This window comes from Petaurus breviceps, unplaced genomic scaffold, assembly GCF_028583685.1.
Source record: "Petaurus breviceps papuanus isolate PSGF00001 unplaced genomic scaffold, PetGlider_PUasm1.0 126, whole genome shotgun sequence".
NCBI classification, from domain to species: Eukaryota; Metazoa; Chordata; class Mammalia; order Diprotodontia; family Petauridae; genus Petaurus; species Petaurus breviceps.
In genome coordinates, this window is record NW_027185655.1 from 47,724,746 (window position 1) to 47,739,663 (window position 14,918).

Genomic DNA, 14,918 nt, shown 5'->3' on the forward strand with positions numbered 1-14,918 from the left:
GAAGACTCTCCCATAAATTGCAAGTTATGGAAGCTGCCTTTCTCTCATTTAAGATAGGCTTAAGTTCAGGGTGGCTAGGTTGCCCAGTGAATAGGGCACTGGCCCTGGAGTCAGGAGGACATGAGTTCAAATATGACCTCAGACACTTAACACAAAAACTAGCTGTGACTTTGGACAAGTCACTTAACCCTAATAGCCCTCCAAAAAAAAAAAAAAGATAAGCTAAGTTCCAAAACATAATATAAGCTATAAAATAACAGGAAATAAAATATTTTAAAAGAAAAGGTTACCTAATAAATAAATAAAAAATTCCTGTTTACACACAATTTGCTCCTTTTTGCCCCCTCCACACACATATATTCCAACCTAATGCTCTCCATCCTCCCTTCTATTTCTTAGCTATCTTTAGTTTCCTTTTGGGTTTACTGAAATGTCACCTTTAAGAAGGCACCCTTCTTTTTGCCAAGCTGACAGTACGCTGACCACTCTAGCCCACATGCCTTTGAATTATTTTGTATTAGTTTTAATATATTTTGCATAAGCATGTTAGACGGCCTCATTCTGGCTTCTCACCTCCATCTGAATCTTGGCCAAGTGGATGCCTGGTCACCCACCTGCCCACTCGGAGCACTTACTTCCTCTCCATGGTTCTTCTTGAGGGAGGCCAGCATCTCCTTCAGGCCTTCAATCTGCATCTCCAGGTCAGCCCTGGCCCCGGTTGGCCCATCTGAACTGATGTGGGCCTCCGCACCGAGACGCACGGTCTGCTCAGGCTCAGACTTGGTTCGGAAGTCAACCACAGGCAGCCAGGTACTGTCAGTTTGCAGAACGATCTTCAAGTTCCCGATGGTGGCCCCAGGAATCTTCTCCCGGAGGTCCTCAATAGTCTTCAGGTAGGTACTACAGTCTCGGGAGGTCCAGGGCCCTGCTTCTGGTAACACTCCCCGGTCTTGACCTCTTGGTCAGTGTTGGCCTCTTCCAAGGCACGCACCTTATCCAGGTAGGAGGCCGGACGGTCCGTGAGGGTCTGCATGGTGATCTCGTTACCCGCGAGAAGCCCGTCGGCTTCCCTGGAACTGCTGCCTCCCCCATAGCTCTCACTCCGGCCCAAGGAGGCAAAGCGGGACACGGACACGCCCAGGCCTCCCGAGCGTCCGTGGATGCTGGATGTCTGTAACACCAAGGTTCCAAAGCGCACTTTGTTGCTCCCCGCCCCTGGATGGAGGTGGGGGATGACTGGCGGTAGCTGTAGCGAGTCATGGGGCTAAGCCTGGTAGCCTAGATGCTGGGACTCTGGAGGGGAACTGGGCACTAGGAAGTCTGGAACATAAAGTTCTGTTATTTTTTTCAGAGGTGGTTACTGTTGTATGAAACCCCGCATAGAATTAGTTTTGCTGGACTATTTTAAATTATTTGTTATGAGAGAGATTTTTGAGAAAGATAGGACATGTTAGTAACATAAAAAAGAATATTGATACTTTTTAAAAATAAGGATTCATAACTACAACAGAAGAGTGGCACATAGAAAATCTGCCACATTTGGGATCTCAGGGCCTTTATTTGGGTCCTGATCTTTCCAATTATAAAGTGATGCATTTGGGCAATGTCATTTAAACCCTCTAGACCTGGGTTTCCTCACAGCAGAAAAGAGGAACTTGGACTACATGACTGTAAGGTTCCTTCTAGTTATCAATCTATGATCTAGTAATTAGGAATAAATATTAAACAAATAAATGGTACAAACCCTAAGTGCTAAAGATGTGCCCAGGAAGAAAAAATTGCTTTAGAGTGAGGGGGATCAGAGAAGACTTTCCAAACTGAATGGAATATAAACTGGGAATGAAAGCATTGGATGGGTTTAGAAGTGTGGGGAGGGCATCCACGCTAAGCAGTAAGAGTGCAAATGTGAAAAATTATGAGATGTTCAGAAGACAAGAAAATAAAGAGAAATTTTGAAGGAGAACAGTCGGTCATGTGGTTGTAAAGACTCCAGATTCTAGAGGGTCTTGAATGTTAGGCTTGAGAGTCTGGACTTGATCCTTTAAGCAGTTAGGAGACAATATTGGAATAAAATGATTAAAATGTATTTTCAGAAGATTAATTTGACACTGGTTAAAGATGGATGAGAATTGAACCAGGGAGACTGGAAAATTATTATCAAATTTCTTGGCAAAATTTGAGAACCACCAAATGGAGATTTCATTTCTTGCAGGTTCTTTTAAAGGAAGTTTTTTTGTTGTTGTTGTTTTGACATATTGAAAAAAAAAATACTTGAAAGCAACAGTACTATTCGACCTTAGAACAAACGTACTTATTGAAATGTGACAAGATGGTGAAAGAGAGGAGCAGAGTGGAAGGGGTCATTGAGGAGGCCCACATGGCCAAAGTGCTATCCTACACAAATGGAGAGTTTGGATTAAATGTAGCGCAGTGAATCTTTTGTTGTTGTTAGAAAGGAGGAATCAAACAAAATTATCTGTTTAGTTTTTAAAGCTCTCCATGACCCTCCCAACTTTTCCAGTCTCCTTACACTTTACTCCCTTCCTTCTTTACTCCTCCACCATCCAGTGACATTGATGTCCTTGATGTTTCTCAAACATACTCCTTTTCCCGACTATACATCTTCACTAGCTATCCTTATGCCTAGAAGACTCTCCCTCTTCATCTCTCCAATGACCTGAGTTCAAATCTGACCTAAGAAATTTATAAGCTGTGTGATCTTGGGAAAATCATTTAATCTCTGTTTTCCTCAAGTTCCTCATCCGTAAAATGGAAATTATAATGCCACCTACTTCATAGGCTTGTTGTGGGGAGGATCAAATAATTATAAATCACTTAGCACAATGTCTGCCACATATTAAGTATGATATAAATGTTAGCTATGTTAGATGATGGCTCAGCTAAAATCTGATTTTCTACATGGAGCTTTACCTGGTACTTCTTAATGGTAGTGCCTTTCCTTTGAGATGACTTCCAAGTTAACCCATATATATCTTGTTACACAAGTATTAGTTTGCCATTTTTTCCATTCAATTCTGAACTCATTGAGAAGAGAGACTGTTTATGCCTGTCTTTTTGTTCTCAATTTTTGCTACCATGGCTGGAACATAGTAGGTGCTCAATAAATAGTTGCTAATTCAACTTGAGGGTTTGACAGGGGAAATTTGGGTGAAAGCATTGATGGTTAATAATAGTGATGCAAAATGAAGAAATGAAAGAAAAGAACATAAATGAAACAATAAAAGAACACAGAAGGGAGCAGGAGAAGTTTCAGATAGGGACAGAGGCAAGTAGAGCAGTTTTGCTACTATTGTGTTAAATTTATGTTATGTATTTAAGTTTTAGCATAGTGTGTATTTAATATAGTGTGTATTTATATGCTTTAACATGTACATAATAGAAGCTGACAACTTAATATACAGGCCTCTTTTTCTGCACTTTGGATATTGAAATGTTCATACTTGCTAAATCTGTAATAAAAAAAGTTCAAAAGTTCACGAGTATTGTAACCTAGTCAAAGGAATACTGACTAGGAATCAGGAAACCTCATCCAACTCTGCCACTAATGATATTTACTAATTGAGCTCTTTGCATTTATGTTTCTACAACTATAAAACAAAAAAAGTAGGGTTTCTGAGTTTCCTTCCATTACTAAAATTCTGCCAGGGTAGTTGTAGAAGTGAAGGAGAGGAGTCAGGAGGGATAGGATACAAGAGATACACATAAACATAAAGATCAAAAGCAAAATTTATTAGGAAAAAAAGCAGTAGTAATCATGATCTCGGACAAAGTTAAAGCTAAATAGATTTAATCCAAAGAGAAAAATAGGGAAATTATACTATATGTCAGCCATATTCATCAATGTCATTTTAGACTATTTAAAATAGCTAGATAGTATAAGGTTGGAATAGATCTGTGGTGTAGGAAATGATCAGTTGGTGGACTTAGAAAAATATGGAAATACTTAGACTTATGAAAGATGTTGCCCACCCTCAGAAAAACAGGACAAACAAGTACAGTATGGTCTTACATAGATGCATATGAATGAATGTCTACATATAAATATGATTATGGATATCCAAATGTAATATATATGTATAGGTATGTATGTGAGTATGTACATGTATGTGTGTATGTATATGTTTGTGTGTGTTTATCTGTGCTTCATTATAACCCTTTGGAGGGTTACAATGGAGGGGAGAAAGGGGGAAAAAGAACAAAAAACAGTGCACAGCAGAGAACTTAGAAGGAAATAAAGAAAAGATGGACAACTCAGAACACAATGTTTAGTATAAATTATGTAGGCTTTCTTAAAATGGAAATTTAATGTTGTATGTTTTGAATTCCCTCTTATGTTCTGCTATGTACATGGCAATGCTTTTTCTTTTCCTGTTATGTATTTAAGTTTTAGCATAGTGTGTATTTAAGTTTCAGCATATAAATTGTTTTTAAAAAAGAACAAATACTGAATCTGAAGCTTAAATACTTTGACCACATAATGAGAAGACAAGATTCATTGGAAATTGTCTGATGCAGAGAAAGACTGAAAATAGAAGGAAAAGGGGATGGCAGAGGATTAAATGGATAGATAGTGTCATGAAAACAGCAAATATGATCTTTAACAGACTTCAAGAGATAGTGGAGGATAGAAGGGCCTGGTGTGCTATGGTCCATGGGGGTCTTGAAGAGTCAGACATGACTGAATGATGAAACAGCCAACAAAAAAATCTGCACAAAGGTCTAAGTGAATATTTGTTGGCTAGTCTTGAGGAAGTCGGGGATAAACCAGATATTTGAAAGGCAGACTGACAGCTAAATTGTGTTTGATGTATCCAAGCCAAGCTCTGGAAGGACATCACTATACAGAAGGTGTGGCAAATGAAATTATAATACAAAATTAGAAAATAGAAGGGAAAGTTTTATCAAAAACCCTGGCACTTGCCCTGTATGCAAGTGCCAAAAGATACTGTCCATAAATAAAGACTATTTTGGAGGCACCCAAATATGACTTCTTTATTGCAGTTAGTTGTAAACAAGGTAATAATCAGTAACCAAATGGTAATATTTGTTTGAATCTAGTTCCTATTCCCTTTCTTCCCAGCAGTTTGTCACAGTAGGCAGCCAATAAATATTTCCTGCTGCTGATATAAATTGGTAAAACAGTGGAGGGAAGTTGAAAAAATTCCATTGTTCTAATCTATTTGGTTGTTTTGTTTTAGATTTAAATAGACAGCACTAGGGTGTCTGTTTATACCCTAGAAGAGTAATTCAGTTCCACAAAGCCATACCCATTATTCAGTAACTTGTATCATTGGGATATGATAATTTGAGGATAAAAAAATCTACTTTTATTCTTGAATTTCTTATCTGTGTAACAGTTCTCTTGGGTTTAGGTAGCATATTACCTTTGGCATTTATTTTTCTCTGAGCTGCTACAAGCTGCTTGATTTCTCTGTCTTTAATATGGAGGTGATATTTGAAAACAATCCTCAGGGAATGGATGAGTTTTAACCCACAGAAGAACAACCAACCCACAGGAAACTTTTGAGGACTAATGGCCTGATCGGTTTGATAATCCTCCTTCCTCCTCCAATGAAAACAACTTGGCATGTTTCAGTGAAAAAGAAAGAATAAACAAAAATAACAGAAAAAAATCACCTCTCTGTACATAAATAGAGAATAAAGCTTAACAAGTCTTTCTGCCTTCTTTGTAATAGTCCAATTGTTGATCTGCAGATTGTAAAAGCAAATCAAATGTCAAATGTAAGCACCTTCTTTTGGTTCCTGGATTCTAAATATTCTTGTTACTCTATTATGAATTCAAATGTCATTGTTTTTTATTAGTTTTTGTCTGAGAATTTTTCTTTTTTTAAAAAACAAGCAAACATGTGTTTGTGAGAGCCTTATAGTCAGGAAAACCAGAGTTAAAAGTGTGCCTCTGACACATACTGTCTGATGACTATGCAAGTCACTTATTCAGCTCTTCCCCTAGACATCTTTAAGCCTCAGACATGTCTTTGCTCTATGTTACTGGAAGGTTTCTCCATACTGGGAGGCCCCTACAAAAATGCAATTACAGATCTGAACTACTCCTTCCCAAAAAAGCTACAGCTCTCTACTAGCATGCTAACAAAGTTCTGGAACAGTAAATTGCCTTCATCTCTCCAAATAACTCTGTCTCTGTTCACATTTGACCTTTCAATAGATCAACAAGATCAAACAAGAGAATCAAAAGCGTTCCTTAGTCCTAGACTTGAAAGGATCATGGAAGAGACTCAACATAAAAATTATCCCCTGAGGATAAAGGGCAAACACCAAGAATACTGTGTAGCCATTCTTTTAATTCCTAGACATTCTCACAATATCATGACTTTAACACTTGCTGACAAAATAGCTGTCACACCGATGAATTGTAACACCATATGTGGTTATATATTGACAAGCCTATATAGCTCACTAAATAAAATTGCTTGCATTGGGGTTATATCCATTCATTTATTACAGTGAAAATCATCATCACATTTTTACGAATTTTCTTTGTCATAATCATTGCATCCCAAACTTCATAACAGAGTGACTGGCACATAGTACATGCTTAATGAATGCTTCTTTCCATATAATAAAAATATTAATACATACTAATAATAACAACAATGATTAATATTTATATAACACTTCACAATTTGCAAATATTTTATGAGTATTAACTCACTTAATCCTCATAACAATTCTGGGAGGTAGATGCTATCATAATTCCCATTTTATAGATAAGGGAACTGGGCTTGAGAGAGGTTGAAAGACTTGCCCAGGGTCAGAAAGCTGGGAAGTTTCTAAACCAGTATTTAAACTTAGGCCTTCCTTGAATTCTTGTTTCTAGGGGGCCACTTACCATGAAGTTCCTAAGTGTGCATCCATGGTCTCATGAATAGGGAAATGCAAACAAGGAAGAGAAAAAGCAAAACACTTTAAGATGGCATATGCTATTGGAAATTCCACCAGAAATCATCTGTGAATGAAAAACATACTGAAAGTTGTATGTCCTATAGGTATAGCATTCTGCTGGCAGTACAATTCATCCCAGAATTCCGTCAGGACCACTGAGATACTCTGTCACATAGCAGAGATCAAAGAGTGGGAAAACAGTAATGGGATACTAAAACTCATTTGTTTGGGATATACGACCAAGCCCTGGAAATCTACTAAGACAGATTTTTGGTGGGGAGAAATGTTTCCCTGCCGAACACAGTAATTTTTCTTCATCTAATAAGACTTAGGACATGCTCAAGTGTGCATAAATCATCTTGTGTTTGTTATATTTGTACTATAAGTGCCTTGGATTGGGGTTCTTTAGACATTATTTATGTCAAAGAGAAGAAATATTATAGCAGTTAGATAAAGAAAATACTCCTGTGCTAGAGGCATAGAATTCACCTCTACTAATCTATGATCAGGAACAAGTTCCAAATGGCTAATGGAGTTTGTAAAATTGAAGATAACATAACTGGAAAATTCACTCAAAGGAAACACCTAGAGATAACATGCAATATGCTTGAATAATCATAATGAAATAAAATATTTCTATCTCTAGCTATTTTTTACATAACATATTCAATACTCTTTTCATATAACAAAATAACAATTGTAATGATCATGTCCTGCATAATAAGAATTCCACACTGCTATAATCCCCCCTTTCCATCTCATATCAGAAGATTATGAGTTAATTAATGACATTCTCTTAGCTGTTGTTATTCATAAATTATGAATGTGGAAGTGAAGATTCATTGACATCTATACCTTTTAATTCCTCATAAATTATGACTAATTTTGGAAATTATTTTATTGTTTACTATTTTTGCTTGCTACTTTTGCCCTAAATGTTCCTATGAGAGCTTTCCTCATCTGTAAACTAAACTGGAGAAGGAAATGGCAAACCACTCCAGTATCTTTGCCAAGAAAATCCCAAATGGTGTAACAAAGTCATACATGACTAAAAAATAACATATATATTCTGTTATATAATGATATAATAATATATACACATATTTTTGTCTTTGTCTCTTTTCTCTGAATGTTATATATGAAATAAATATCATATATATATATAACCAACATGTTATATTTTATGTATTATATATAATATAAAGAAATTATATATAACATTGAGAGAGGAGACACAGGCTATATATATATATATATATATAAATACATATAATGCATTTTATACAATATATACATACATCACAATCATTACAAAATACTGTGTGTGTATATCAACATATTAAGAGAGAAGACAGATAAAGAGACTTAGAGAGACAGAAACAGAAAGAATCGTTAGTTTCAGGTTTCAGAAAAAATTCAGTTGGGAGCCTAGAACCAGTATCACCCTTAGATAAATTCGATCAGTACAAATACCCTGCATCCCATATGATGAGGAATGCTTTATGCATATGGGTAGAAGACAGAGCTGCTACTGGTGCTTAAGAGGGACCTTCAAATACTCATTGGATCAGTCATTCAACAAACATTTATTAAGGACCCACTTGGTACCGCGTATTGTTCTAGGTACCATCTTTCAATCAGTCCCATTCACCCTCATTAATTGGGAAGGGAAAGAATAGGGAGATCTCCCCCTTCCACGTGTAATTCTCAGGCTACAGAGTATTGCATGTTGGGTTTTTTCCCCTTCCAGGTTATTCTTGCTGTTCATTTTAACTCACTTTCCACTGTTAAAAAATGGTGTTTGGGAGAAAAGCACATCAGATAAGATGCTTTATCCTAGACCCTGAACTTCACCAGGGATAGTCCTGTTGAAGCTATTAAATTCAAATTGAATTTCAAATATCAGCTCCTTTCATACTTTTAATAAAATTCTCTCAAACTCTCTTATCCCTCAGTTTCTAAAGCTTTGAACAGAGACAACATATATTTTCCTGAGTCCTGGGGTCAAGATTCTATATTCATCCACTTATCTGCTTCAGTGAATTAACATGCTGTTAAGATCTGCCCCACAAAAAAATCAAGAAAAGATGTCATAGAGAGGTAATATCTGGCATTTTAGTGCAATCAGCTGTCTTTGTAGAGGTTCTGGAGAGTATTAATCTTTCATTGTGGGGAAGTGAAAATTCACTGACACCTATGCCTTTTAATTCCACATTCACCTTTAATGCCTTGTTCAATAATTTCATTTTATTATTCTCTTCAGCCTGGAAGATTCATTTTCTAGGGCTCTTCAATCATCACAGTTTCATTTGCAGCTTCAACTCTGGCACAAAAACCTCATTGGAATAAAAACTGACTATATGTTAGCACTGTAGGATGAGAAGGGGATTCTTCTTGCCATGGCATTCATTGAGATGATAATGGTTTAAGCAGCTTTGTCTTTTTCATTATGCACTATTTTGTTCCAAGCCAGCAACTTAGCTCTAGACACTTCTTGCTCTGTAAGACCTTAAAGCAGATAATTTTATTATTGAGAACTTAAAGCCATTAAGAATTTAGTGACTTTTAAATTAGTCTAAAAGTCTATGGCCATATATCATGAGATATCTTTGATAGGCTCACAGCATCATAAGTCTAGAACTGGAAAGGGATTTGTCTAATCTGCTCTTCTCATTGTTCATATAAGAAAACCATGATCTGGTGAGCTTTGATGTAGTGTGGTAAGTGGCAGAGAGAAGGGACTTTAACTGAAATCTTCTGAATGCATAAACAGTGTTCTTTTTCCTGTACCATATAATTAAGTATAATTAAGAAAAATTAAGGATCACAGTTATATTTTTCAGATAAGAAAAATATCAGTGAATATTTGTAAATGATCAATCTTTTGAGCGAATATTTGACATATATGTTCATGTACTCAATTTTTCTGTTATGCCATAAATTCAGGAGTTTTCTCTAATGATGCAATCTATTTATGACTTCCCATACTGAATAACTCTTGTCCACCACTTCCCAAAAGTTTATCACAAAGGTATCTACCCCATGTTCCAGAGGCCTTGTTCACTTTCTGCCTAAATCATGAAGGTACTAATGAAGAGCTCTATTTTTTATGTTATTGCTCTTTTTCCTCACCACACATCTAACCCATCCTCTCATTATATCACACTTTATTTTATCATATCATTTTCTTCTACTCTTCAAAGTTTTTCCTTTCTTATATGTTGGATAGTTAGGTGACATAATGGATAAAGTGATGAGTCTGGAGTCAAGAAACTTCATCTTCCTGAGTTCATATCTGGCCTCACTACTCATTTACTTATTTACTAGCTGTCACTTAATAGTTGCATGTCCCTGGACATGTCACTTAACTCTGTTTGCCTCAGTTTCCTTATCTGTAAAATGAGCTAGAGAAAGAAATGGTAAGCCACTCTAACATTTCTACTAAAAAAAACCCAAATGGGGTCACAATAAGTTGGACACAACTGAAAATAACTCAACAACAAGACTCAGTGACATAAGGCAATAGTAGTAAAAAAGTTTGTATTGAAAATATCAGTCTTTTAATTCTAAAGGACTTATGATGAAAAATGCTCTTCACCTCCATAGAGGAAACTGATGTACTGTGAGTGTAGATTGAAGTATTTTTTCTTTATTTTTCTTGCCTTTTTTCTCACCATTAATAATGTAGAAATATATTTTGCATGACTTCATTTGTATAATGGATAACATATTTCTTTCCTTCTCAATAAGTGGGGGAGGGGAGAGAATTTGTAATGGAAAATTAAAATGAAAAATGAAAAAAGGAAATAATGATCTTTGGTGTTAAAGTCAGTTTGATGTCAGTAAAATGGCTTTGTAATTTCCTGAAAGTAATCCAGTCCTTTCTCTTCCTCCTTTGCGGATCACTGACCATCAGTATTGTTCATCCTAGATATTATATACTGTTGGACAAATACTATGTATGTCCATTCAATTGCATGTTGAAATCTAGACAACAGACATTAATTAACCATTTATTTAGTATTTTTGGTATTTTGTTTTTTTGGTATTTGGTCTTTCAGGAACAGAACTGATTTGGGAGACTACAGATCCATTCCAGAAAACTCTTCAATATCCAGTGAATACAATGCCCTCTAGAAACAGGAGCATGTAGAGAATCTAACCAATCATAAGGAATCCCTCACTGATGGTGACTCTATATTACTTTTTTTTTTTTGCTTTTTGGAGGGCAATTGGGGTTAAGCAACTTGCCCAAGGTCACACGGCTAGTAAGTTTTGAGTGTCTAAGGTTGGATTTGAACTCAGGTCTTCCTGACTCAAGGGCTGGCACTCTATTCACTGCTCCACCTAGCCGCCTTGGTGACTCTATATTGTATATTTTCCATCATAATAGTGAATACTTTTGACTACCATATATCTGTTTCATGTATGCCTCATCTCATCTTAATTATCAGAGGATCATTTATTAATAAATAACTAGGGTTATTTCTGGTATTATTTCTTTCAAAGACACTTCAGTAACTTTGATATATGAATGTAATGCCCTTTCTGGTTAAAAAAAAGCTTTTAAGTAAATATATATTTTATAATGTCAAATGCATTTTTATAATTAACAAATAATAAATATTATGATATCTTATATTCTCTACATTTTTTAGTCTATTGTGAGATGGTAGAGATCTGGTCTATTACTGAATATCATTGGCAAAGCCCACCTATTTCATCCCAATATTGTCCATCCTTTTTTTTTGAAGAGGACTTATGATATCACAGGTTATGTCTTTACTTGAATGAGAATTGGATTTAAATGAGGCATAGTTGTTATCATAACTGAAGATATTTTGGAGAACTTGCCAAGGAATCAGAAAACCTGGGTTCAAGTATCACTTCTACTATTGCTTTGTCATCTGGGAAATTTATTTAATGTCTCAGTGCCCCTGGAAATTCTCTAAGATTATAAGTTGTAAATCAAATACCAACCTAAATTGGTAGGAGTTTCCACATAGTGATTTCTAATCCTAATAAAATCACAGATCTATTCCCAAATCACAAATTATGTAACCTCTTTATACATATAAACTTGTATGTATTTGCCCATATCAACACATATGCTCATGTACATAGATCTTTATACAAACATACAGAATGGTAAAAGGGAAGAAATATTGGTTTTGGAATCAGAATAATATGTTTCAAATCCTAGCTCTGCTACTTACTTACATTTACTCTGTGACCTCAGACAAGTCATCTGAACTCTCTGAGCCTCAGTTTCTTCATCCATAAAATGGGACTGGATAGACTAGTATAATTCTATGATCTTATGGTGCTATGCATACATACACATGTATACATACATATATGTATTTGTATGCATGTGGGTATGGGTGTGTATAATGTATCTCACGCTAGGGAAAAAGTTTAACATCATTATTTCTGAACTTCTAGAAAATCTCAGAGGGCATATCAATTGAGATTTGCATCAGATCCAAGCAGTGGCTACTCATAGGCCCAATCCCATTGATTGGGACTGGGACTTTGACTTGCCTACTGCACTTCTAATATGGACTGCTTTATTCTTCTTTAGAAACTTGGTGCCCTCTCTACTTCAACCCCAAGGCTTACCATATTGATACCAAAACAGTGCAGAGCCCAGATTGGCATAGCCCACTGCAGATCAGATCTGAGTTTAAGAGATTGACCAGCTTCAGCCTCCCCAGTAGCTGAGATTACAAGGAGTTACGGGCAGGGATCACCATGCACAGCTTTACTTTTTATTCTATTTTATAATATTCCTTTTCTCAGAACTTAGTCATCGAATTTTGTTTTGTCCATTTTCATTTGCTACATTGGTCATATTCTCTGCTTTCTATTCTGAACTACTTAATTCTCCTGGTTCTTTACTCTAGAGTTCTCATTTTACACGTAATTCTAACTTTTATCTCTTGCTTTATCCAGGTCCTTATATTTATTGTTACTAGGAGATTTTCTTTTTTACCTGAAGCTTTTCCTATAGTTGTAAAGGGTTACTTCTTAGGCATCTCTTTACCTATATATTATTTTCATAATGTTCATGGTCTTGTATTAACTCATATTTCCAGCTTCAGTTAATTATTTGGGATTTTGTAATAGGCCAATCTTCACTTTTCGGTGGTTTGGTTAGGTTCTATCAGTTCTGATATTAATTTCCTGGGTTTCTGTCAATAACTTCTACATCCTCTGGCGCATTTTCACTCAGGAACATTAATAGGCCTCAGTGTCCCTGGTCAGAGTTCTGTAGTCTTCTGGCTCTACTGAGAAATCCTGAGGCAAAGTTTTGCTGCAGGCTTCTAAGTTGCTCATCTGAACTCTCTTAGGATTTACTGGAACAACCACTCTTTCAGTTACTGCTGCTTCTCTCTCATTTTAAAAATTTTGCTCATTCATCCATTTTTTTCCTTTGGTTTTGGTTTTTTTGTTTTTGACCTGGAATGGATAAAGAAACTTACTGAGGTTTCTCTTTGAATGTCTTGCTCATTGATCTGGTGATCTTTTTAGATCATTCTTCAAATATACAATGTGGGAGGATCTTTCATACACTCATCTTAACTATAAGTCAGTCACTCAGTCGACAAGTTTTTATTAAGTGCTTGTTCTAAGCAAGTCACTATGTTAAACATTGAAAATGGAAAGAAAAGCAGAAATTACCCAAGACTTCAAGAATATGTCTCCTAAGAAATTAAAGAAGAAGAAAAATACAACAGGAGATCTCCATTATATTTTATTAACCACCACTCACTCTACTGACCCCACCCCCCTAAAAAAGGAATGTTGCTAAATATGTGTTGACTTGATAAAAGAAAATAGTTAAATGGGATCTATTTCAATTATGTTCTTTTTATACAACTTTTAAAATAATTACCAAATATAACTATTAAAAGCATATAAAATATTGTTGGGCAATTGAGTGCTAATTATCACTTTAAAAGAAATTTAAAGAAATGGGAAAAATTTCCCATAAATTCTAAAAATCACTAATGCTAAAAGAAAAGTGTGCTGTCCTTCAAGGTTTATACAATGAACATTTTATTAATCATACGCCTATAGTTGAGGTTTTATCTTATTTTTTAATCCTCTAAATTATTTTGGAAAATTGCCCTATTAAAAATATCTCCAGGAACATGCAATATAACTGTATAAGCTGGAATCCCTAGATCTATATTTCCCTATCTGAATATATTTAGTGTAGATAGAAGCTTTAAAAAGAGCTAAGTATGTAGTACATGTGCACTTTGGAGGACAAGGCCCTGTACTTGGTAATCTATTCCTTCTGAAGTGCCTCTTGAACATTTAATCAAGCCTTCCAGAGTTAATCAAGGCTTTCACTTTGATTGGATTCTGAAGCCTAATAAAAATGCACAGTCTGTAGAATGCCATCATTTTTCCCTCTACAACAACCTACTCACACCTTCCCATACAGTATATCCTCTTTCTAAGGAAAGATGATCTTTAGGATGTTTCAGCTTCCACTAAAATCAGCTAATAACAAATCACTCAAGCCTTCTGAGAAAACTTTTGCTCAGGAAGCATGAGGCTTTAGTAGAACTCTGTAATTAGGGCTGCCACTTTTTCATATTTTATCCCTTCTTCCTAAGTTTTTTGCCTCATGAATTAAATCACAGAGTCATAGAAGCATAGATATAGAGCTGGAAGAAATGTCAGAAGCCATTTAAGTATAACTCCATTTTATAAATGAAATCACTTAGGCCCAGGGAGGTTAAGTAACTTGCTTGAGGTCATTGAGATAGTTAAGTGGCATATGAACCAATGCCTTTTAACTCCAGAAATTGTACTCCACCAATCCATGCCACCATCCCCAAACCCCATGTGAAATAAATTAATGCTTTTTGGGGGGTAGTAGACAAATGGTAGGTTAAAATTATAGCATCATAGATAGATCCAGAAGGGATACTATAGGTTATCTCCTTATTTTCCAGATG

The 14,918-nt window shown here is 35.7% G+C and overlaps 1 pseudogene; it reads right to left on the reverse strand.

Annotated features, from left to right (window-relative positions):
* Window positions 1-569: 569 nt before the first annotated feature.
* Window positions 570-1,260, reverse strand: LOC138170814 (keratin, type I cytoskeletal 19-like; annotated as a pseudogene).
* Window positions 1,261-14,918: the final 13,658 nt, after the last annotated feature.